This window comes from Pithys albifrons, chromosome 6, assembly GCF_047495875.1.
Source record: "Pithys albifrons albifrons isolate INPA30051 chromosome 6, PitAlb_v1, whole genome shotgun sequence".
Taxonomy (NCBI): Eukaryota; Metazoa; Chordata; class Aves; order Passeriformes; family Thamnophilidae; genus Pithys; species Pithys albifrons.
In genome coordinates, this window is record NC_092463.1 from 43,697,987 (window position 1) to 43,721,805 (window position 23,819).

Here is a 23,819-nt window from a genome sequence, read left to right on the forward strand (position 1 = left end):
GACTTCCAATGTTTCTGTAGGGAGGAGTCTGAAACAGGTGGCAGAAACTCATTGCAATGCAAAATGTTCAAACCCGTTTACATGCAATTTATAAGTAATTATGTCGAGCTCACAGAAAATTACCAATTCATGCCAAATTAGCACAAGATTGATTATTTATTTATTTATATTATTTTGTTTCTTTTTAAAGCTTTGGAAGGCCTAAAAGAGACAGCAGTAAAATTTGCTATTTATTATGTGCAGATTCATATTAAGTTGTGTGTCAGCATCCAATTTCTGGTCCAATTGTGTTCTCCATTTGCAAACTGGAGTCTTGATTTATGCACTGAAAAACACAACAATAAATTAGGTTGGTGACTTCACAGAAATATTAAAGTGAAAATGTAGATGAATCTGGGAGGTGCAATGGGGAAATACACATTATAAAATAATATTTCCACCTACTCTCCTTATGGTGATACCATGTGGTTCTTCTCATTTTTGTCTGCCTTCTTAGTTTCAAACTTTTGAAAGAAGGAATATTTGAGAGAATGAAACTGAAGGAAGCAATTTGTCAGATTGTCCTCCACAAGTTGTATTTCCTGCAAACACTTTGGATGAAAGGTTAACTTTCAAATCTTTCTACCCCAGAGCTTTGGATCTTTTTGTTTATGTCCTTAAAAATGCAGCTGAATTTTATATCCCTTCCTTGTCCACTTCATCAGAAATTGTAATAACGTAGTAAAAACATACGGAATGGCCTACAAGCTGTAAACAAAGAACAATTTATACCAGAACATTCTCTTGTGGAAAAGAAACAGTGTGTGCTGCTATTACTGACCATGACTGTAATGGAGACAGGTATTAACCTCTCGCCTAAAGGGAGACCTATTGCCTTCCTTTCATGCATGTGCAACTTTGAGTACTCCATCTGCATCTTTGAATGTTTCTACAAGAGAGTTTCTGAACATTTTCTAGAATTTTCTAGTGTTTCTACATTCTTCCAAAAGTCTGTGGGACACAGCTTCAGCAACCATTTGCTTTCTCCATGGACTGACTGTTAGTAGAAGACCATCACTACCAAACCACTTCAAACTGCCATCTATCTTTTATGCTGTTAAATGAAATGTTTTGGCTGTAAAGCTACTGTCTAGCTCACAGAATCCAACATAAAAATATCTGAAAAAGAAACAGAACAAGAGGATGTTAGGAGGGAAAGAAAATGCTGGGGGAGAGGAGAAAAGAAAACCAAAGGAACACATATTAAAATGGCCTATGAAGAAAAGGAGTTACAAATTATCTGTTCCTAGAATGCCACAATTTTGAGTGAGAAGAGCAATCAGCTGAACTAATTTGAACCCCAGCAGATAGAGGTGCCTGTGTTTTATTTGATAGAGTTTTTCTTTGTTAGTTTGTTTATTTTTAATAGGAAAAAGAAAGCAGGAAAGGTGAAACCGCAATGTAATGTTTCCTTCTGTTTTTCTTTCCAGCTTCAATTAGTTTTTCCTCTTCTCACCTCTGCTACAGGTGAATGAGTCATGACTTCTCTTCTGTGAGTCCTCTCTGTTTTTTTTTTTTATGAAAGAACCCTAAACAAACTGTCATTTTTTATTGCTGATATCTCAGCACAACTTTTGGGATGCTGATAATAGGAAAAAAAACATTATGTACCATTAATGCACATATATACATGATGAACGTAGTGTAGCAATCTAAATGACAGCAGCAGGCTTCAAATGTGAGCATCAGACCTCTGGATTTTGGCCACATAGCCCATATAGTTATGGTTTGAAGTATGAATAGTGGTCAAGATTAAATAGTAACTATATAAAAAATGTGGTTTTACTGTAACACAAAGCAAGTAAAATAAATTAGTAGCTGACTGCAGAAAAGTAAATTTGAGCCCATCTCTAAGAGTAAGCAGTTAATCAGTTTAACATTTTGAAAGCAGAAATCCCTGTCTTTCCTCTGCTCTGATATCTGCTGTTTTATAATCTGTTGTGAAAACCTTTCAGTTCTGTCAGATTTATAAGTTCCATAACTGCTCCTGCTATTTGTGTTGAGGTTGTTCCTCTCCCGCTCCACAAATTATTCTTGTCCTGTTTCAGATGAGTTGTCTTTGAAACTGTTGGCCTAGGTTGACAGATGCATTTCATAAGAATCTACATATTAACAGTGTTATACGCTATTGTGATGACAATTGAGAGGGACAACTAATTCCATATTGCTACAAAGAAAAGGTAGAGAAAACTAAGGAAATGATGAATGCCTTTTCAGTACCCTTAAGCCAGCTGTGGATCTTGGGAGAAGTAGCTTAATATTTTTATATGTATTGGAAACCAAAATAAACTGTAGTTAACAAAATAGCTATGAATTCAGGCAGAAATGCTATTGACTCTATAGAAACAAAACCTGTTCCTTGCTGGGTTTTAGGTATTGGACTACCTAAAGCTCTTGGTACAGTTCCTTGTTTAAATTGATTTACATGGAATTTAGCTTCTGTAGGAGTTGGATCTGTTCAATTCTTACTACTGTTAGCAGTTTATATTCAGTATTGTTGCTTATGCCATAAATGATTGCTGTCTTGACTAATGGGATAGAAGAAGAATGGTTTGGGTTGGAAGGGCCCTTAATCAAGTTCCCAGCACCCTGCCATGGGCAGGGAACCTTCCTGTAAACTAGGTTTCTCCAAGCCCTGTCCACCTGGCCTTGAGCACTTTCAGGCATGGGATGTCCACAGCTTCTCTGAGCAACTTCTTGCTATGCTCCACCCTCACAGTAAAGAATTTTGTACTAATATTTAATCTATACCTCTTTCAGTTTAAAGACATTCCCTCTTGTCCTGTCACTACATGCACTTGTAAAATGTCCCTCTCCAAATATCTTGTAGCCCCCTTTAGTTAGTGGAAGCCTTATAGGTCTCCCCAAAGCTTTCTCTTCTCCACACTAAACAGCCCTATTTCCCTCAGCCTGTCTTCATCTTTGTGGCTCTCATTCCTTACTATACATAATGAAAACATGAATTAAATATTTGAATCCTGGTCAGTTCTTTCAATGACTTTCTTCCACGCTCTTTATTGACTAATGGCATTACAATTAAGAAGTTACACTCCATCAGAGTTGCTGAAACCACCAGCTTTCCTTAAATATGCTAATAGTTAAATCTTTCATATTTGATTTTCTTGCATTAGAGTAAGACTACTTCCACTTTGTCAACTAAGAAAAGTGATCCTACTAGCATGTACCACAATACTTTTTAAGTGGCATTACAAGGATTCATGGCATAAAAAAGATGTGAGAATCCTCTGACGCTCTACTAAGGAAAATACCTGGAACTGGCAGAACCTGCTGGGAAATTCACATATGAAATGTAAATGATGCTGGAGAAATCAAGCTGGATTAGCAGACTTAGGGGATTTATAATGAAGTAAAGGAAAAGAAAGCTAACACCTTAAGGACTTTTCCCTCACCTAAAAATCATTACAGCCATGTTTGCATTTTGCTAATACTACTCATTTGAACATTTCATTGTTTAGGAAAACATTTTTAGTAATATTGAAAAGTAGAAAATGTATCCAAATAATATTAATGGCATGATTATAGTAATGTTTCTTTGAAATGTTAATTTGATCTATATCATAATTTGAAGTGTTAATGTTCACAATGTCTTGGCCAAAATCCAATCATGATCATTACAGTTAGTGGATCAAATTTCACCTGGCAATTTCTAATGGAGAGAATTGTTTTATTTCTTTCCTGCAGCATTACCAGGTTCTCTTAACAGCGGTCATGTAAAGCCCTGGTGATCTATTAATCAGAAAGAATTTTAGTAATATACTGAAGTGGAAAGTGTAATTCAAGGATTCGAATTTTAATTTTCAGAATATTTTGTAGATTAATGGCATTACTAGAAAACAACTTATCAGGGCTATCATCCTGCACTGGCCTTGTGTCTGGGTCTGTGTAACCATGCAGCCCAGTGCAGTTTCAGAAGCTGTATCACTAGAATAAGAATTTACTTTCTGAGATAAGATCTGAGTTATAGTCTGTAGAACAAATGATTTTCTTCTTTCTTCTGCTGTTTGGCTCCCCTGATAGTAAAATTTCTGCTCTTTCTTTTTTTACTCTTTTTTTAAAATACAGATGCATAAACTGAGGTGTAAAACATGGACAATTCATTCTGAGTGATTCTTTATGTATGATTTTATAGGCTAGAAAATCAAATTAATGTATTTTAACAGGAGAGCCCATTCAGTTGTTTCCAAGAATGCAAAAGATCTCCAGACATTGTCAGAAATGTTAGATAGCAATCACATAAATCAACACCTCCTACAGGACAACTATTGAATAGATGACAAGAACCTGTGTTTTTTAAGAAACACTTTAGTTTGCTTTTAGTGAATCATGGTGGCGTTTTGGAGATACTAGAAGGCTAAGGTTACATTACCGCTTTGTTTTTCTTTTAATGATAATGCACTTTGAGTACCATTGAGATTATTTAAGAGAAAATCACTTTGTTGCAGCATCCATGATAGTCAGTGCACAGCAAAATGGATGTTAGTTTCCTGCCCTGCATTAAATATGACTCTGTAGCATTTAAAAACAAAACAATAAAAGCAAACCAAAATGCAACAATCACAAAAAAACCTCACAAACAGACAAACCAACCCCCCCAACCCAAAAAAACTCACCACAAATGCTAAAAAAACCCCAAACCTGGAGTGATTTTTTTGTTTTGTTTTGGTTTTTTTTGTTTTGTTTTTTCTGTTGTTTGGTCTGGGTTTTTGTAGCAAATATTTATAGGTATGATAGAAAACATCACTTGGTAAATACAGAATATCTCAATTACTTAGTGGGAACAGGTGTGTCACTTCATCCTCCTGAATAGGACTTAACTGGTACATAGTGAAGGAGGCAGTACTACTAGATCTTAAAACCTTTGTTTTGTGACTCATGGTATTTAGGGAGATTTTTCAGATGCCAACTACTAGATTTCTACAATTGCATGAGAATCACTACAGGAAGTTGAAATAGAAACAAGTTTGATTCCCTTGATTGCAGATATAACCTTGATAGCCGAAAGGAAGTAAGCCCAATCTTTAACTATTTAAAAAAATTCTCTTGATTATTTAAACAATTCATGATTGTTTTATAATTTGAATGATGAACTCTGAACTTCTCAAGGGGACAACAGACTGCATGTTCTTCTTTTCCTGTCCTGTGTGCGGCACAAAGCCACTATCTGCCCAGGTACAGTTTATATAAATCTTTGGTCTAACTCAGCACATAGAAAAGATTGCCAGATCTATTTAAAGTATCTTTTTCTCTTTCAAATAAACAAACAACTCCAAGCCTAATATGGTCCCTCTCTTTTGCGTCTTTCTGCTCCAGCTGCATTGTGACCACTTTCTTAATGCTTGCAATGCAGTGAGTGTACAGTTATTTCATAACCTTCTGAGTACTGAGTTTCGGATTGTTTTTTAATTGACATTTTACTTGCTTATCCAAGTAATTGAAAGCTGTGTTGAAAAAATTGTTCATTTAGTAATCCCTTCGGTACCAGTCAACACTAAGCTTTTCTCAAGGTTGAATGAATGCTTGTGATGGTAGGAACTTTCTCTGCTGGTGTGATGCCAAAGACTTGGTGGATAGAGAGGTTTTTACCATGCCTTGCAATCAGTCTCTGCCTGTGGTGGGGGATCAAAGAGGTATTATTCTATGCACAGTTACTTAGGCAAAGTTTGCTCTGAAAAGTTGTATTACCTTACTGCTTATCAAAGCCATCCCTCACTTCTTGTAAGCCTACATGGCGAGTCTTAAGTGATCAGCACTGGTAGGGAAACTTATTTATGACAGTGCTCTTGGACAGTGTGTGCACTCAGGGATGGTCATCCCACTTCTGAAATATAATCAGTGGAATCTAAGCTAAGACTCAGTTCCTGGAACCATCTAGGGAAGATATTGAACAGGCAAGGATTTAAGTATTAAATCCATATTAAGCTGGAAGCCGTACTTGAAAGGGTATGAAATAATTGTTTAGATAGTGTTTAAACAAGCTGTATAAGTCATCATTATTTTTACAGGAAGCAAGGAAATGACCTCAGTAATCAGTTTGTCTTACCTTACTTTGAATGTGATTTGTTAAATCCTGCTTGTTGTCTTTTCTTCTTGTTTTATGTTTTACCTTGCAATGAACTTACCCTTCTTGGGCTGTAAGATCCCTACTGGAAGGATTCCAGCATCCTATCAATAGGGAGCTCGGGAATAATATTGAAATATTGGGTTTATTTTGCCATCTCACTTATGCAAAGGCCAATAGTTTTATATGTTCTAAAAACTGGTGTGTGAAAAGTAAGAAATATGAGATGAACCGATCCTCTTACCTTCATGTCTTTTGTCTACATAATTTCCTCAAATTTCACTTTTATTCATTCCTTTGGGCATCACAGTCTTCATAGCATATGTCTTTATGCAATATGAGGCAATGCAATTCACAAGTTTTCTTAATGATTTTGTAGGTTTTTAATTTTTTTTTTTTTTTTACTAAAAATATTTTGTTTTGAAATGTGTCAATACCCTCTTTTCTCTGAGGAACTGAAATTGAATGAAATGGAGAAAAAGCTTGTTTCAGAAACAGATTTTTGTTCAAATCTATGTTTTTATTTTTACAGTATTTGTTGTTGTTTGCATAGCAGAGTTCCATAATTGTATTATGAACCACGTGTAGAACAAATTTCAGGTCTTGATGAATTCAGGTTGATTTCCTCCAGTCCAGACCCTCTGCGTGAATTCAAGATGGATGACTATTTTTTCTTTAACCTATTAGATGAATTCTGTACTTAAAAATATAGTCTTTTCACTAAAAATTTATTCTAACTTTTCTTAGCAACTAAATAGTTACAATGCTTGCTAATGGTACTATATGTTGTTTTAAGCCCATGTTATGAATATTTTTTTACATCCATGTTAAGAGATAGGCCTTAATCTTTTAATGAGTTCTTGAAGTGGGGGCATAGCGGAAATTGATCAAGAAGAAAACAAATAAAAAAAAATCAAAGAACTAACTTTGATGAACCTTCAAAGCTCTTTTGAGTATAATAATAGTTACAGAACACCTGAAGTCTTAGAAAAAGCCTATTTTGCTTTGTGGTTATTGGTAAATTAGGATAAAATTGCTAGCTGAGCTTGCAGTGGAATTATATTGGCTCATTGTCACTGGAAAGGCTTAAGACAGGAAAGTACACTGGTTATTGCTTAGGTTAAGAAGATATAAGAAAAGAATTCTCTGCTATGTTTGAAGTGAAAATAAAACAGCTAGAGATTGACCCAATGAAATATTTCATACTTTTCATTGTTAGCAGGAGATTGTCAGTGAGGCAGATCAAATGTAATTATTGAGAGAACATAAAGAAAACATCTTTGTTTGCCCTGTTGTAATGAGGACAACTCAGCAGGATTGGTCCTGAGTGTGTTGGCTTCTGACTGGTGTACAGACTTACACACTGCAGAGTTAGCAGGCGTCTTAGTTGTTTAATTATACGGAGATATTTTTGCTTTTGCAAGCACTAGTAACTTTCTTTTGAAAAGAAGTAGGAGCTTGCAATACTTAATGTGCACTTCATATCCTAAAGGTGTTTTTCAATTATTAAGCAATTAGTGAGAACGCCACTTGGGTGTGCTTCTATCCCTTCATATGTATGTTGTAGTGATGGCATAACCTAATGCTGAATATGTCCATTTACAGATGGAGAAACAAACCAAAATGAGGTCTTTCAGTATGTCTGAAATCAAATTCAGAGAGTTAAAGGAGTTGTTTTCCAGGTCATAGCTAATCAGTGACCCATTTGAAAATATGACTGATCATTTTGTACTAGGTGAGGGTTTCTTAACTCTAATGCTGAGTCTTGGCTTCTAGTTCTTGTAGCCATATTTTTCTTTTATGAGTATGAATATTAACATAGTTTAAACTGGGAGAAAGGAAAGTATCTTTGTACTACCTTGGTTTAGGTAAGAATGTATAGTTCTTAAAGATATATTAGTTTCATCTCTGAGAAGTTCTCTATATTTAAAGAAGACAAAGAGGATCTTTCATCAGGTGACTATAAACAGAAACCTGATCAAAGAGGTGAGTCATTCTCTGGAGAAATCTCTTGCTCACTGTGTGCTATGTAGGGTCCCAAGGGACACAAGTCTTCTAAGTTCACTATCTAATATTAGGCAATGTTAATATGCTCTTCTGTCTTCCTGAAATCCAGTTTTGAGTATCTTATAAGAAAGAGCTTTGACAATGAACACCTATATACATAAAATACATAAAAGACTAAGGCTTATGAGTACAAAAATAGTGAGTGAAGTATGCCAATAATGTATAAATAATATATCTAAAAATATGTCTTGCACTACAGTTGTTAACATTTCTTTGTGATCATATCTTGATCTTTAATTCTTTGGATACTGACTCTCAGTGAAGCTGCAAAGGTTTTAATAGTGGCTACAAAAGTAGTGAGACACAGATGTTTCATGTTTGCACTTGTTCAAAATCATAACTTTCTCAGGTTTCTCAATGTGTAATGTATTTAGTGATAAACAACCTTTTGAAGTTAAAAACAACCTTGAATTTTCTTTCCAGTGGGAAATCCCTCCAAATTAGTGTTATTTCCAAATTGAAATGGACAAGTGAACTTCTTGTTTCTCAAATAATGCTTTGATAATTTTAAAAGATTTTATTTGTGTATACAGTTCAAATAATACCTATAATGTCATAGTTTAAAACAAAGGATATATTAAGGGTTAATATTTATCTCATCAAAGCAATATTTTAACATTACTGAAATTAAATGGGGAATGTGTGATTAATTTTGACATTGCTTTCTATGAAATTCTGTCCACAACAACACATTCATGCAAAATGCTGAATTTTCTGATGGAAAAACATTTTCTTAGTTTTCATCCATTCTTATATGAAAATATTGTTGTCAGACAAGTACATAATTAGGGCTATATAGCTTGTTCCTGAACACATGGGGCATTCCATACTAAAACGTGTCTTTGATTGCAATCTTATTTTTAATCCCTTTGCATAAAAAACTTATTGGATCAAATATGGCTGAGGCCAGGAAAAAAAGGTAGGGAAAATTGGATGACATCTCATTTTCTCAGATTAATTGAAAATACTAAGATTTTCCACTCATTAAATAAAATTACTTTTCACTCTGATAAGATAGATTGCTAGTGGGTGGTTTATTGAACTGCAGCACACTTAAAAAATTGTGTCTCGTGTCTGAACCTGGCTCTTGTGTGGCATGTGTGCCAGGGGTTCACTGGTGTGCTTGTCCAAGTCCTTTAAAACTCTCCACCTGAACTAGGAGTGAGGCTTTTTCTCAGCTACGCACCCCTCACTCACACAGTCAGATCAGATTTCCTTACTGCCTCGACTCCAGGTTTCCTATAGCAGTCTCAGACATCCAGATCCTTGAAATACTTTAATTTTGGGGCAGTAATTAAATAACAAAATAACAGCTCAAGCTCATGCCTCTAGGGAGGGACCCCAAACAAAGGAAGCCCTGACCCTTACAGTCTAAGCACATGAATGTCAGGGGGTCTTTAGCTCCTTCGTTGTCTCTGAATGTCCAGTTACCTGCCTGTTTCCACATGCCTGTTTTTTACAAGCTCTCACCACCCAGAGCTCAACCTGAAGTTGCACACTGAGCTAACTTGCACTGAATGTACTTTTCAACAGTCTCCTTTCTCCAGGCTAAAGAACCCCAGCTTCCTCAGCCACTCCTCATAAAACTTGTGCTCCAGCTCCTTCACCAGTTCTGGCAATGCAATTTCTTTCTTGTAGTGAATGACCCAAAACTGAACACAGTATTCAAGGTGTGGCCTCACCAGGGGGTCAATCACTGCCCTAGTCCTGGTGGCTAATCACTGTTCTAGTCCTGGCAGCCACACTATTTCTCATAGAGGTGTTATTATCCAATTAGTGAGAGATGCCTCTGCCTGAATTAAAATGTTAGGTAATGACAGAAATAGAAAAGGGGAAGCCGGGGCAGGGACAGAGAGAGAAAGAGAGAGAGAGAGATCATGCAGAAGATAGTCACCACTCTTGGATCTAGTGGCATCCCACTGGTCCTTCTTCACCCTGGGGCTCTTGGTGTTTGGGTTCCCTGAGTCACTCTACTGGGAGCACCGTTTTTATACAGTCCATGTTTCAGGTATCCATGGGACACAGATGCCATTTCCATGACTAAGGGTAGTATGTGTACGCACAGTTGTTTTCTTTCACACAGTTTGCCACAGTAGTAATTTTTGTCTGGATGGAATAACCAGGAGGTGCTAATCAGATCTTACTTCAGTCAGGCCTGGAATTAGCACCTTCCTGCTGCCAATTCCTCCCTTCTGTGCTTGTCTTAAATTCCCACTGTGGTGGTTTATCTTACAGCACATTCCTTTGTTATTGACAGAGTTTTGAGAAAGGCAACTGTATTCTTTATGTCCTTACTACAGGCCAGGATGCCATTGGCCTTCTTGGCCACCTGGGCACACTGCCATGCTCATGCACAGTCAGCTGTCAATTTGTTATTTCTTTATATATTATTATTATATATAGTGTTTTGTATATTTATATAAATATATTTGTTTATATACCTTTTAATAGTGGATCAGTTATGTGATCATTTGATCTGGCCTGTTGATACTTATAGCAGTAGGTGTATTTCGGACAATGTTATATGAGTAATTAGAGTCAGTGCCTGCGAGACAGGATCAGCTACTGGGAGCAGCAATATTGGAGAAGGTATGAGCTGCTGCTGTCCATGATGTATTGCATAGATAGTTTTACTTTTCAACTTCCTTGCCTTCCCTCACCCTCAAAACAGCTGGTTTCTTGAGTCTGTGTATTTTTCTGGGTTTTGATTTATGCTATTTATTAAATTAGCTTGTTGATTCTTTGCTTTTCCCTTATAACATTGTTTCACAGTCCTTTTATTGATGAAGATGAAGTGATAAAGTATGGAAAAAACAAATGTATCAAGATTTCTCAGGTTCATTTTATCATCTAATGAATCCAGAACATGGTTTCAGCAGTGGGGAGGTGACTGAATTTCCCTCCATCCTGTTTTCATCTGGATTGCAAAGGAGACTGGTGTGTTGATTTTCCATCAGGAGGTAGTAGTGTGCAGGCAGAAAAAGAATGTCAGGATTCTCCAGTGGTGTTCAATACAGCTAGGGAAGCAGAATTTCTGGGCATTAGAGCATGTTTAGCAGGCTGTGTAGGCAAAGACTTTGTGTGCCTCGGCCTCTAGACATAGTGAAGGATAACTAAAACCAGTAAATATATCATCCTTAATATCTTTGGTGTAAGTATGCCATAGTAATTCTAGAGAAAAGGAAAGGCATGGAAGGAAAAAAAAGAGAAGATATATAAAATGACTACTTTGTCTGTATGTCTGTTCTTTTGGAATGCTAATAGGGAGGGTGGAAGTATTATTTTTCAACAATAATCAGGAAATGAGAAATTTGGTATCCTTTTTCTTTTTGTTGACATAGTTTTCTGCAAAATGAAGCACTTTCCTTTACTAGAGGCTGGAAGAAACAAACACTTCACCAGTTTTACAAGATTTTGCATTTTCTCCTGGCTGATCTTTTATGGTTTTTCTTCTCTGACTCATGCCAAGAGCTATTTCAACTTGACATGCTGTAAGTGCATTTTCTGTCTGTAATGAAATGGAGGAATGTGAATGATGGATGTGCAGTAGGCTTGCTCACTCCTGTATGCCTTGCTATTGATAAGTACGCTGGGGTAGCCAGAAATTAACTTGTATTTTCTTCAAAGCCATCTGGACTCCCTTCATTCAGGTTGTCTATAGCACCACGGGTGTCCTCTTGTCCTTCCAGTGATTCATACCTCTGGCTACAGAAGATTTCTACTTTTGTCTTTAACTCAGTCCTTGTAAATAAGTTAAATAAAACAGGTCACATCTTTACATAGCATCTTTTAAATGTATGCTCTTTCCTGTTCTGCAGGCAGCTAGAACTCCCTTTTGTAGCTGTGTTAACTTCAGGAGAATGTATTTCATTTATCCAGTATATACATACTGATAGTACTATAGCCAGATACTAACCTGTCGTGCCTCAGTTTTACAAGTGTAAAGTGAAAATGGTGTTTCTGTGCACCATAAAGACTGTTTTGTAGCCTTGCTAATTAACATCATGTAGTAAAGATCAAACTTGCTAGCTTCTCCATGAATAATATCTTTATGATTTTACATTGCGCATTTCATGTGTCCGCACTGATTTGTTCGACCCAGTTAAGTGTCCTCTGCCACTGTTATGTGACATTCTAACTTGGAGCTCATTATCAGGTTCCTGTTAGGGGAGCTAATAAGGAGGTTATGAGCGCTGTAATCCCAAGTCTAACTAATGTAATGTCAGTTCAGTTTGGCTGGTAGATTTGTCACTTCATTCCAATAGGAAGTTGATCCCCCAATCAGCTTTCAGATGTGTGAAATTCTTATTAGCTGAAGGTGAAGTTGTCTGAAGAGCTCCTGTGCATTACCCTCTCCCTTTGCTTCAGCAAAAAAATTCCAAGGCATATTAAGATCTGACTCAACTTCTAAATGCCTGAATAAGACAAATCTCCTCTATTTGAGATAAATTATGCATTTGTGAAAACAGTAAGTACTAGTAAATCTTGGTCATGTCAAAGAAATAGAAATATTCCCATGGATACAGAAAGCAGGTCAAAGTTCTGACCTAGTCTTTTCTTTATCAGTGTAGGAAGCTAAAAGGTGTGCTGGTGCATCAAATAGGACATTATAAAATCACAGTAACTTATGAGACCCATGAATTCTCTGGCATGAGAATGGGAACCTCCAGTCACATTTCTCTGTTTTCAGCAGAAATCTAAAAAAACCCCGCAACAAACAAACAAAACCCTGATAGTTACTGTTTTGGCCCCCTGAAGATGTTGCTACTTGAACCTTGGTTCATGCATTAGTGTTCATTTCAGCAATCATTGGATCTGAAAAAATATCTTGAGCAAGATAGCCAGAAGTTCATGTCTCGAAACACACCCTGTCTTAAAATTGATGCTAGGTGCTAGTTATTTTATATAGCTGCTGGATTTTTAAGAGAAATTAGCAATGTACAGTTCCTAGTAGGAGCAATGAAGACTTTTGATTTATAGTCTTTTCTTATATTCCTCTACCCCTTCTGTACTAGCTTCCATGATTTGAGATATTTTAAAGGATCTAATTGCTTTATGTTTTTGCTTTCTATTACAGATAATTTTAAAAGAATGATGGCGAGAAAATTAACCTTCAGAAACTGAATAGTGGAAGTTGAATGGGCATATAGACATATGGTACTTTGTACCCCGTAAATTCTCAATTTCTAGTTTTTACCCTTGATAGTGTTTTCCACCAGCAGCAGTGGAAAGAACATAGTAAATTTAAAGTTGTGCAATCCATTCTTTTTGTTATAGTATTTATGATTTTTTTTTAAACCTATAAGTAATTTGAATATTGAGCACCAAGATTATCTTTTCTCTCAACAATAATTAGCAGTATCTTCTTAATTCAGCTGTGAATTACTGCTTAGGAATGATCTTATCACATGCAAAACTTGAAATATTTAAAATCAAATATAAGAATGTCCATAATGTGGTTCTAGGATGGGAAAAGAATTTTGAAAGAAGTCCTAGTTTAAATTGAAGATCTTGCATATTCATAGGTTTAAAACAGACATAAGTTATTTATGTAAAATTTCAGGTACATTTTCCCTCACTTTTCTCTGATCTTTAAAGTGGATCATTGTCTTTCTTCTATCTTGCTGAAAATTCAACACAAAACATTCTACCAAGTCTCTTTAAATGTAAAAAAATCTGACCATGTTTATGTTGAGTTGTTTGGAGGGATTCTCTAATATCATTTAGATATAACTATTACTGCAGGGAGACCTCATTGCAGTCTACAGCTTCCTCAAGAGAGGACCCTGAGATTAGCTCAGTTGGTTAAAACTTTGTCGTAATAATGCCAATCCCATGTATGGGCCATTGACTTAAGAGTTGGACTCAATGATCCTTGTGGGTCCCTTCCAACTCAGAATAGTCTGTGATTCTGTGAAGCAGAGAGGCAGGCAGTGATCTCTTCTATCTTGTGCCCACTGACAGGACCTGAGACAATGGTCCAAAGCTCTGTGAGGGGAGCTTTAGGGTAGATATTAGGAACAAGTTCTTCAGCCAGAGGCTGGTTGGACACTGGAACAGTCTCCCCAGGGATGTGGTCACAGCACCAAGCGTGAATGAGTTCACATAGTGTTTGGACAATGCTCTCAGACACATGGTGTGATTCTTGGGGCTCTCCTGTGCATGGCCAGGAGTTGGACTCGATGATCCTTGTGGGTCCCTTCTATCTCAGGATATTTTATCATTACCTGTCATTAGATGATAGGGGTATCTTAATTGATGTGAATCTTAAAGAGCTCCTTGTCCTTTCAGGTGAACTTTAAGGTTATAAAAAATCAATAGCTTGAACAGTTGCTTCAGTAAACATCTGAACTTGAATATTAGGGAACCACATCTTGATGGAGAACTGATGAGTAATTTATTTAGTGTTTTCCAAAGGTCTGTACTGTAGTGATGAAAGTCTTACTTTTCAACACTGCTGACAATTAGTGAAAAATTTCAGCTCTGGATTGAAACCAGTTTTTTTGTTTTCTTTTTGTTACTAATTTGGTTTTGGATTACAGTAGAGATGCCTGTGGTGGATTTTACTGGGGAAGATGTGTATCTGGGAATAAGGGAAGTGAATTCCATCTCCATGCCACATTTCTTTTGATAAATCATTTTAAAGTTCTGGGTAGTGTCATTTGAAATTAGCATAGTAGTTCTATTATGATTGCATATTTGAATATGTAACCTAGAAAAAGTGTACGGTTTAGAATCACAAAATAAATCTTTTTATATTTTATGAGCGCATGCATGTATTATCTAGACTTTTCAGTGAAATCCTAATTTTGAGCTACTTCTTGCAATATGTATTATGTCTGCAAGTAATCATCTGCTCATCCTTTCCGTGGAAGAGCCATGGGGGGGCTGAATGAGTTTGCATGAGTCTTCTGTCCTTTTCCTGAATGGGTTGGTACTTGGGTGCCCCAATTGCAAAATATGTCCAAGTCCATTTTTTTTTTTAAATTTTATTGCATGCCATTTACAACATGCTTGTAGAGCAGCCCAAAAAGAGGTTTTTCTTGATACTTGAATATAATAACATGCCTTATAAAAGAATCAGGAACAGCTTATTTTTCTGCTTGATTAAATATGTATTATTGAATGTCTTTTAAACTAAAATTTTCTGAAGAGCCATTAAATGGTGTAGCTGAATGATGAATTTTCAAAGCACAAGCCTCTCTTCAGCTTAATCACAGGATCTCTGATATTTTAATTATGTTTTAAGACCTCTTGAAGTGACAAGGTTGATATGAAAAAATAACATGCAATCACAAAATAACTGCATGTTATGTTTTCCAGAACACTGAGGTAGCTACACAATAATTAGTTTTGGAGCTATTAAATGAAAACGCACAGCAGTATTCAGGAATATGTGATTACTCAGAGGATTTCTTTATTAAATCTTTAACTTGTATTAAACAATAGGTATCCGCCTTCCTCCCTTTATGCAACACCTTGTGCTTGATGATGGTAAAGTATTTTCCAAATGCGGTTAAATTAATGTATGGGGCAAATCTGCTCAAAGCAGACACAATATCAGTGACTAAGCATGGACATTGGTTAAGACTGAGCAATGCTGTAAGATAGGAGGAGGGTGCTGAAAGAAGGTGTAGTACTCCTTTTTGAGATGGACTTCAACAATAACATCAAATCTGAATCCCACATTTGAACCTTGTGGTCTGAAATTAAGCAAGCTGATATTCTCTCTTTTGCAAGTAATAATTAATTTTTATAGGATATTAATGAGTTGGAAAAAAAATTAGTGTTTTCTTGAACAGACATTAAAAAGTATAACATTTCATTCTAGTTTATAATCCTGATTAAGTTTCTTATTTACCTTTTTGTAGTACACTGGTACACTAAGAGTTACTATGCACTCCCTTCATTGCCCACTCCCCTTCCCATAAACAGTAATCGGAACTCAAAGTAGAATACTTACTTGCTGAAGGACAAATCAATTGGTGGAAATTTCAGATGTGAAGAAGCAAATCTGCAAGAAGGCTGGTTATTTCCTAACAGGTTCAATACCTGTGAAGCAATGCTATCTAGTAAAGCTTATAAAAAAGAAGGAAGAGATATGTTTGCATCTAAAAACTTAGCTTTTACATCTGTCCTTCTCTTTTTTTATTACTGTAATAATAACAGCAACAGTAATAACAATAATAATAATATAATGATGATGAAGATGATGTCTTCTAGCATCTGTTTTACAAAACAGTTGACTCACCTGGGGGAACTGCAAGGACAGTAATGGATTAAATGTATCTGGATGTGCATACTAATATGTCGTAGAGGTGGAGTGCATGCAAAATAGGCACAAAAAGACACAGAAATCCAAGGCAACTGTGCTTTACCATGAGTGGCTCAGAAGAGATGTTTAATAATGAATAATATCAGAAAGAGAAAGAGGAAGATTCACAAAGCAGTAAAATTTAAAAAGGCAAACTGTGAAACAGTTTGTGTGGTTAGGTTACTGAGAAGACAGTTTGTACCTAGGGTGCTTAAAGTTTAGAAAGGAGATATATGAAATTACCAGGCATTCCAGGTGGAAGTAATAATTAATGGCAAACATGACACAGGTTTGCATTTGCTCTGGGTGTTGCTTTGGGGACCACACAGTGTTCAGGCAAGCATAGTTGAATGGCCATGCTGAAGTGCACTGAAACCTGCTTGAATAAGCACCTTTTGAACACAGAGCTCTGAGAAATTCTTTGTGACTGAATTGTCCATTTTTATCAAACCTTTCAGGTGCAGAAGGCCTTGTTTTTTGAATAGCGTATATAGAAAAAAATGATGAGATATGAAAATGAGAGCTTGGTTGTCAGTCTTCACCAAAATACAGAGCAAGTTACTTATCTTGAGGGAACCAAAGAGCCTGAAAAGGTTCAAGATATTCTGAAGATCATGGCTAACAAAGAACATGTAATGTATTACCATAGTGGCTGACAGCCTGAAAGCGAAAGATAATTAAAAATGCTGCTTGAATTACAAGTTCTGTTATTAATGGCAGAGTAAGAGAAGATTAATCCCTTTTGGCAGCAGCCAAATTTTTATTCATTTTTGAAGAAAGCACAAATGTATTTCCACTCTTATACATTACTGACTATTGAGAAGGTTTTTACCATTCTCTGAGCCTGAGAAAATGGGCACACAGTAAATCATGCAACTTTCTGACATATATATGTTTGCTATAAACAATAGAAGCTTCATTCTGATTTTAGTAAAAGAGACTGATTATTAACTGAAAGCTCAAACAAAATTCATCCTTTTTCATTAATTCAGGAATTGAGACGTATGATGCACTATATTTTTATTTCAGCTTGAAATAGTTTATTTTCAAAACTTTACTTGGGTAAGTAAAGTAAAAAAAAAAAAATTCCTCTGCTTCTCCCTCCCTGTCCCATATCTTTCCTCCACATTATGACTTAACCAAATAGCAATATTATGGTTTATGACATACAACACATAGATGAAGGCCTGTATCTGTTAGATCAGCAGAATTCCAATAAGGTTTTCCTTGTATTTTGTAATGTATAGAATGATAGTGGTGTGTGGTCCCTGTATTTCACTTCAGGAGAAGCTCCACCTCTAATAAGTGATTTGTTAATGAAAGTGAAGGCTTGAGAGTTTGGGTGGTTTTGTTCCCTGCCCCCTCAATGATCTTTTTTTTTTTTTTCCTTCCTCTTTTCATTCCAAATGTTAAATAAGACTGTTTGGTCATTTCACCACTGACAGAACACAGTACCATGTTTCTTAGATATTTTTTAAGTATTCTTAGCTCTCCGTTCATTGGCATAGGGAAGTAAGAATGAGACTATTCTCATGGGAGGTACAGTGATCTTTTTTACAGGAATTTTTAGGACCATGAATGAATTTTCATCATGCTGCTTTTATTGTTTCTCACTGTGGCAAATTGGTGCTTTGTGGCAGCAGAAATTGCCTAAAATAAAACCAAAAAAAACCCCAACTGAATGGCATTGGCTTGTCTAACAATAGTCTATAAAAGAGGTGTCAGAGTATGTAATTGTTTTTTTTTCTAGATTCAGTCAGGATATCCTAGTATTTCTAGGTTTTTAAAGAAGCTACTTAATGATCAGCACCTCCATTGCTGCACTCTATTCTGCATACAAAATAAAACATGTGAATAAGACATCAACAACCTTGTCCTTAGTATGCAGACATAGATACCATCCTTGCAGCTTATTGTGAGGTGACAGGTGCTTGATAGAGCAAGCAGCACAAAGGTAGCTGGAGCTGTTGCTGCGTACAGAGCTGTCTGCTAACTGTTCAGAATTAGATACTGTGTTTATGAAACTGACCTCCCTTGAGGTTTTTTTCTAATTTTAACAGGAGCTCCTCAGTTGAGGCTGACAGAATTCAGCCATAGATATAGTAGCAAGCTAGATAACACGTAATCAGAAAGTAACACTTAGGGGAAAACCTGTGGTGTCCTCATGCCAGCATAATGACCTTGTGTTTATTAAAATAAATATCCTCGAGCAAGGAGACAGTGCCAAGGAGTTCAATAGCAGAAACATTTGCCTCTCCTGCTGCTGCTGAGTGAACAGGGTCTGAAGGTGCCACCTCTAATTGAAAGCAGTCTGCATGCTTGTAACAGTTAAAGCTAATTTATTTTTTATGACAAATAATTGCATGCAGAGTACCTGGGAAAGGGGTGGTATAAGGCAAAATTGAGTTAAATTTTCCAGCTGTGCTGAGGAAAGATAGCAAAATCCCTGCACTGTTATTATAAGTTCAGATGATGGCTGTGAAAATAAGAAAAAAAAATGTGTCAAGGCTGCTGTAAGCATTTTTCTGATTTATGGATAGGTTCCTTGTTCCTGGGACACTTTTAACTCTGTGGGTCTGGTAGGGATACGTGCCATGAAAACTTGACTTACTATCTTGAGACCTGAACTTGCAAACCAAGAAACTACACTGGTCTTCTGTTCTTGATATTATCTCCATTCAAATACACGTGGTCCTGAGTCAATTGCTGTAGTTGAGTGTTTTGAGACAAGAGATTGAACTTGGATGATCTTCAAATGACCCTTTCAGCTTAAACTATTCTGCCATTCTGTGAAATTATCTGCTGATAGATCCTGTGTTGTCAACTGATACATCCTCAAAATATGCCTGCAAGATGGAAAATTCTCGAATTATAGAACTGACAGAATTGCTCAAGGTGATGCAGTCATTGTGATATGGAATGCAATCAAGCATGATTATGTCATTCCTGATACTGCTTTTCCAGGAGGATTTGATTTCATGGATTAACCTGACAGCAGCTGTGGAGACATTTAATGCAGCTGATCCTTAGTATATGGACCGCTAAGATCAGGTAGTTGAGGACTTCACTCACCCAGGTTTTTGATATCTCCAAAGATGGGCGTACCATTTCTGGGAAATCAGCTAAATAACCTTCATGGTGATTTTTTTTTCTTTCTTACATCTAACAGATTGCCTTTGTTGCAGTTTGTGTTAATCTCCTTTCATGGCACTGTTAGAGAGGGTCTCATACTCTCTCTATTCTTGACAGCTTCCTGTTAGGCAGTTAAGGTAAGATGGCCCATGCAATTTCTCTTCTGTATGGAACAACCCCATTTTCAATGCCTCCTTGTGCATCATGTCCTTCAGTACATCATATCTTGTAATCTGTGTTTTCTACAAGAATTACACATGGACAGCAGTTGAGTCTCACAGCTACTGTAGATGGAAATAATCACTTGCCTCAATCTGCTGGCTGTCACTATTAATGTAGCCCCATGTGCAGCTGGCATGGGTTACTCCATCCCAGTGGCAGAACTTCGCATTTGCCCTTGTAAAACTTCATTAGGTCTCTGTCAAGCCAAGTCTGTGGAAGGCCAGAGTCACTCTGAAGGGACTGATTGTGGGGACAGAGGAATCACAATTTCCATATTATAATTTATTGTATTATTTTCCCCATGGATAGATTCTTTAGGACTAACATGGTTCTTCCTTTTGATGCAGTTTAAATCTGTTACTTTGATTCTCTAATCCCTAGGCTTGGAAAATTGATTCATGCTATCTTCTTTGCAGCAGTTCCTTAGGTATTTGGAAACTTATAATAACCTTCTATCACTCTTTTACAGTTTTCTCTCCTCCCTTTTTCACAACTCATAATATCTTTGTAATTTTTCTTGTTTTCTCTGAACTATCTGCAGTTGATCCTAATCTTCATTGAAATGCCTGAAATTTGATGTGATAATCTGTGTGAGTCTTTATCCCTGATAAGTATCCTTGATAGAGGATAATTTCCTAGATTTTCAAGGCTATGTATTAGCAGGTACATCCCAAATAGAATTTACTGCTTTTACAACAGCATATTTTTTTTTTAGTTTGTGAACCATAAAAATGTCCAAATCCTATTCTGTGAAACCATTTTCTCACACTTTGACACAATTTGTGTAGCAGGCTGCTGACCCTAGATTCAAAATATTGTCCATATTTTTAAGGATAATTTGACTTGGTTCACTTTGTTTTTTTTAATCCTTGGTTCCGTATTGTCAAGGTAACTTTCAGTTCCAGGCTTGACCTTCTAACTGGATGTCAGGTTTTATCTTTCAGTATTTTCATCGTGAATGAAAACACCGAGTAGGTTTGAATTGAGAGGAAACTTCACTGGATATATTTGTTTCATTGGAAATGGCATTGATAATATCTTTTGAGAATTTTCTCTAAGCAACTTTGCCTCTGTGATAATCTGTTTTCATCCAGCTTTTCCTCCCCATTTATAAATATATCAGATGAGACAGTGTCAAAATCCTGAATTCAAGTGCTAGTATATGAAACCTTCATAAAACCTTTCATACTGTCATAGAAAGAAAATATTAATTTAATTGTTTTGGCTTTTTTTTTTTCTCTCAGTATTTTTTTTAAGAACCTAAATTTAATTAAAAGCTGAAACTCTCCAGCTGTATTTCGTTCCCAAGTGTAGAGTTTTTGCCTTCATCTCTTTCCACCACTGTTCTGTGTAGAAATATTGCCATAAAATCACATACCAAGCATCTGAAAATTGTCACAAGACACTGTATATGTTGCTGAGCAGTTTGTTTCACACAGAACTCCTTTCCTAATAGCCAGCTATTTAGTTGAATTTCTTGATTATCATGAAGCCAAATTCTTTCTGTTCACCTAATTTTCTTAGTTTTGTGATATATACTAGGTGACTAGGTCCTACTATAGGTTTGTACATCTTTATAATACTTGGATTATTATGAGATCAGGGCTTTGCAATGTGGGTGAATCCTTCGAGCCTGTGCAATGGATTTTTTAGGTGAGGCACAGCGTGCGCAGAACTGGCCCCACCCTTTACTCCTAAGGTTCATCTGCCACGGCCTAATGAGCTTGGACAGTGATAGTGAATACATCAGGATGTAGGTTTGGTTAGAGTATCCTTCTCTTAGATGGATGGCCTTACAGGGCTAAGCGAGCTCCATCTGCCCGGGTTTGGGGTTGGAGTTGTCCTCCTAGGATGGTTGCCAGGGGGGTAGCGAGCCCCTCCTGCCCATGGACACACTTTGTCTGACCCTTCAGCTGAGACCTGTCTGGCATGGGAGACCCTACCGATGGCACAAACCACCTCCAGCATAGCTCTCAACCTCATGAGGGCATGCAAGTTTCTCCCCTGCAACAAGGGGGTGTCCCCTGGGAAGATCCTATAATCAAAGGAGCCAGAAAGGCACACATTGTCTTCAGGATGCATCTACTTTCATTCTAAGCCCTGTTCACTTGCCTGAAAGCAGTGGAAACCCAAAAGCTAATTAGGTCAATCCTAACACCACTACTTTGCTTTATAGGCAGTGTTAATTTTCTTGGAGAAGTCCCTGTCAATATCAATGTTTGCATGACTTGTTTACATTCACCAAAACAAGTCAGTAGCTTTAGAGGAAATTTTCAGATACAGCTTCTAGGTGACAGAATATTTCCCACAGGTTTGTGTGGGTTGTATTAGGAATGTTTCAAAATGGAGTTTTAAGAATTAAAGTACCCTAATTCCAAAGGAACTGGAAAGTAAAATTCAATCTGATTGCTTCCCCTCCCCCACCGGCCCAATTCTATATGACTATGGATACCTGCCAAGCAAACTTGGATTAGGTCATTCCATCAATAAGCAATGTCCTTCCAGGAAACCACTTTAATTCAATTCATGTGGCAAGTCACACTAGGTCAGAATTGAAATTCAGTAGATATCTGTATTGCAGAGACATTTATTAATTATATACAGGTTTACATAAGGGACCTCATCAGATGAAGCCCTTAAAGAGTGAAACAGAATCGTCCAAGTGTAATCAAGACATCAATACACATTTTGTGGAGATAGAGGTAATTAACAGCACATGTGTCGGATACTCCATTGGAAATGTAAAAATTTTACTAGAGAGGGAGGTACAGGGGAGGCAGAGGGAAACAGTCAAGTGAATGACATTTATGTGGAACCTCATAGAAGAGTATAAACCTCAAATAGCAAAGGTAACTGAAGAAACAACTTCAGTGAAAAAGGGTCAAGATAAAACTTTCTGTATGATTACATGCAGCAATCACTGAGGAAATTCTGGAATTTCATGCAAGTCACTTAACAATGGTATTGTGAAACTATGTCTTCATGCCTTCTGCTCCTCATATTTAAAATATGGAAAGCAGCCAGGCAGCAACATTTTACTTGATCGCAATTTTACTCTAATAGCAATCTTCTGAGACGACATTTTAAAATCTGCCAAATTTAAGCAAAAGGATAATAGAATGGATGATAGTGTACATCATGTACTTTTGTTAATTGACAGTATAAGTAGAGTTAGATCATCCCTGGTAGAGATAATCACAAATTGCTTAAGTGAATGGTTAAATGAGTTTTGTATGTTGCAACATTAAAAGTAAAAAGCAGAAAGTATAAAACATGTAAATGTCTGAATTCTTGATTTTTGCAAAAATATTTAAGTAGTTGAAAGAATTTTGCTTTGTGTTTTACTTCATATAGTCTTGTGCTGGTTTCTCAAGAGCATTGTAATTATCCTCTATCCAAAATATGTCACGGTAGAATTGTTGAGTTAGAAGGCAAACATTAAGCAGAAGCCTGATGGGTGATGCTGCTCTTCTATACATCAGTGTAATTGTTCAATGTAATAATGTCCAGATTAACTGTGCTTTTATGAGAATGTGAAATGGTGATATGAATTCAGAAAAGAGTTTCAAGAAAGGCCAGGGAACTATTGCCAGTGAAAGTCTTCAGAAATTTAGACTCAAATTTGTCAAAGTGTTGGCTGAGAGATGATGTCATAATAACATTCAAGTATGTTCTTAAGGAAGAGATTGTACATAGATTGTTCTTTATCAAAAAGTTGCAAATCTGGCGTCACCATTCATATATGAAACCAAGTAAGGTTAAAAATAAAATTTACAAAACTAGCAACATATCATAGCACAGTAGAATTTTTTCTTTCTTTACCAGTAGTGTTCATTTGAAGGTCTCAAGACTTTGCATAGCAGGAAGGCCCACTGATTCCTGTCTCCAGTTATGGCAGTTATTATATTTTGAGGATATCAATAACTATATTGAGTGTAAAGCAGCACTTTCAAGAAGACAACTGTC

The 23,819-nt window shown here is 36.5% G+C and overlaps 1 protein-coding gene across 3 annotated transcripts in view; it reads left to right on the forward strand.

Annotated features, from left to right (window-relative positions):
- The window catches only part of LRRC4C (leucine rich repeat containing 4C), a 503,584-nt gene that overhangs the window by 163,734 nt on the left and 316,031 nt on the right, over positions 1 to 23,819 (forward strand). Inside the window, exon 2 of one of the 3 annotated variants that reach the window (XM_071558643.1) lies at positions 1,470 to 1,531. The exons of the other annotated variants lie outside the window; for them this stretch is intronic. The gene's annotated coding sequence lies outside the window, so the exon portion shown is untranslated. The remainder of the gene's footprint in view (positions 1 to 1,469; positions 1,532 to 23,819) is intronic. 3 annotated transcript variants of the gene reach the window in all.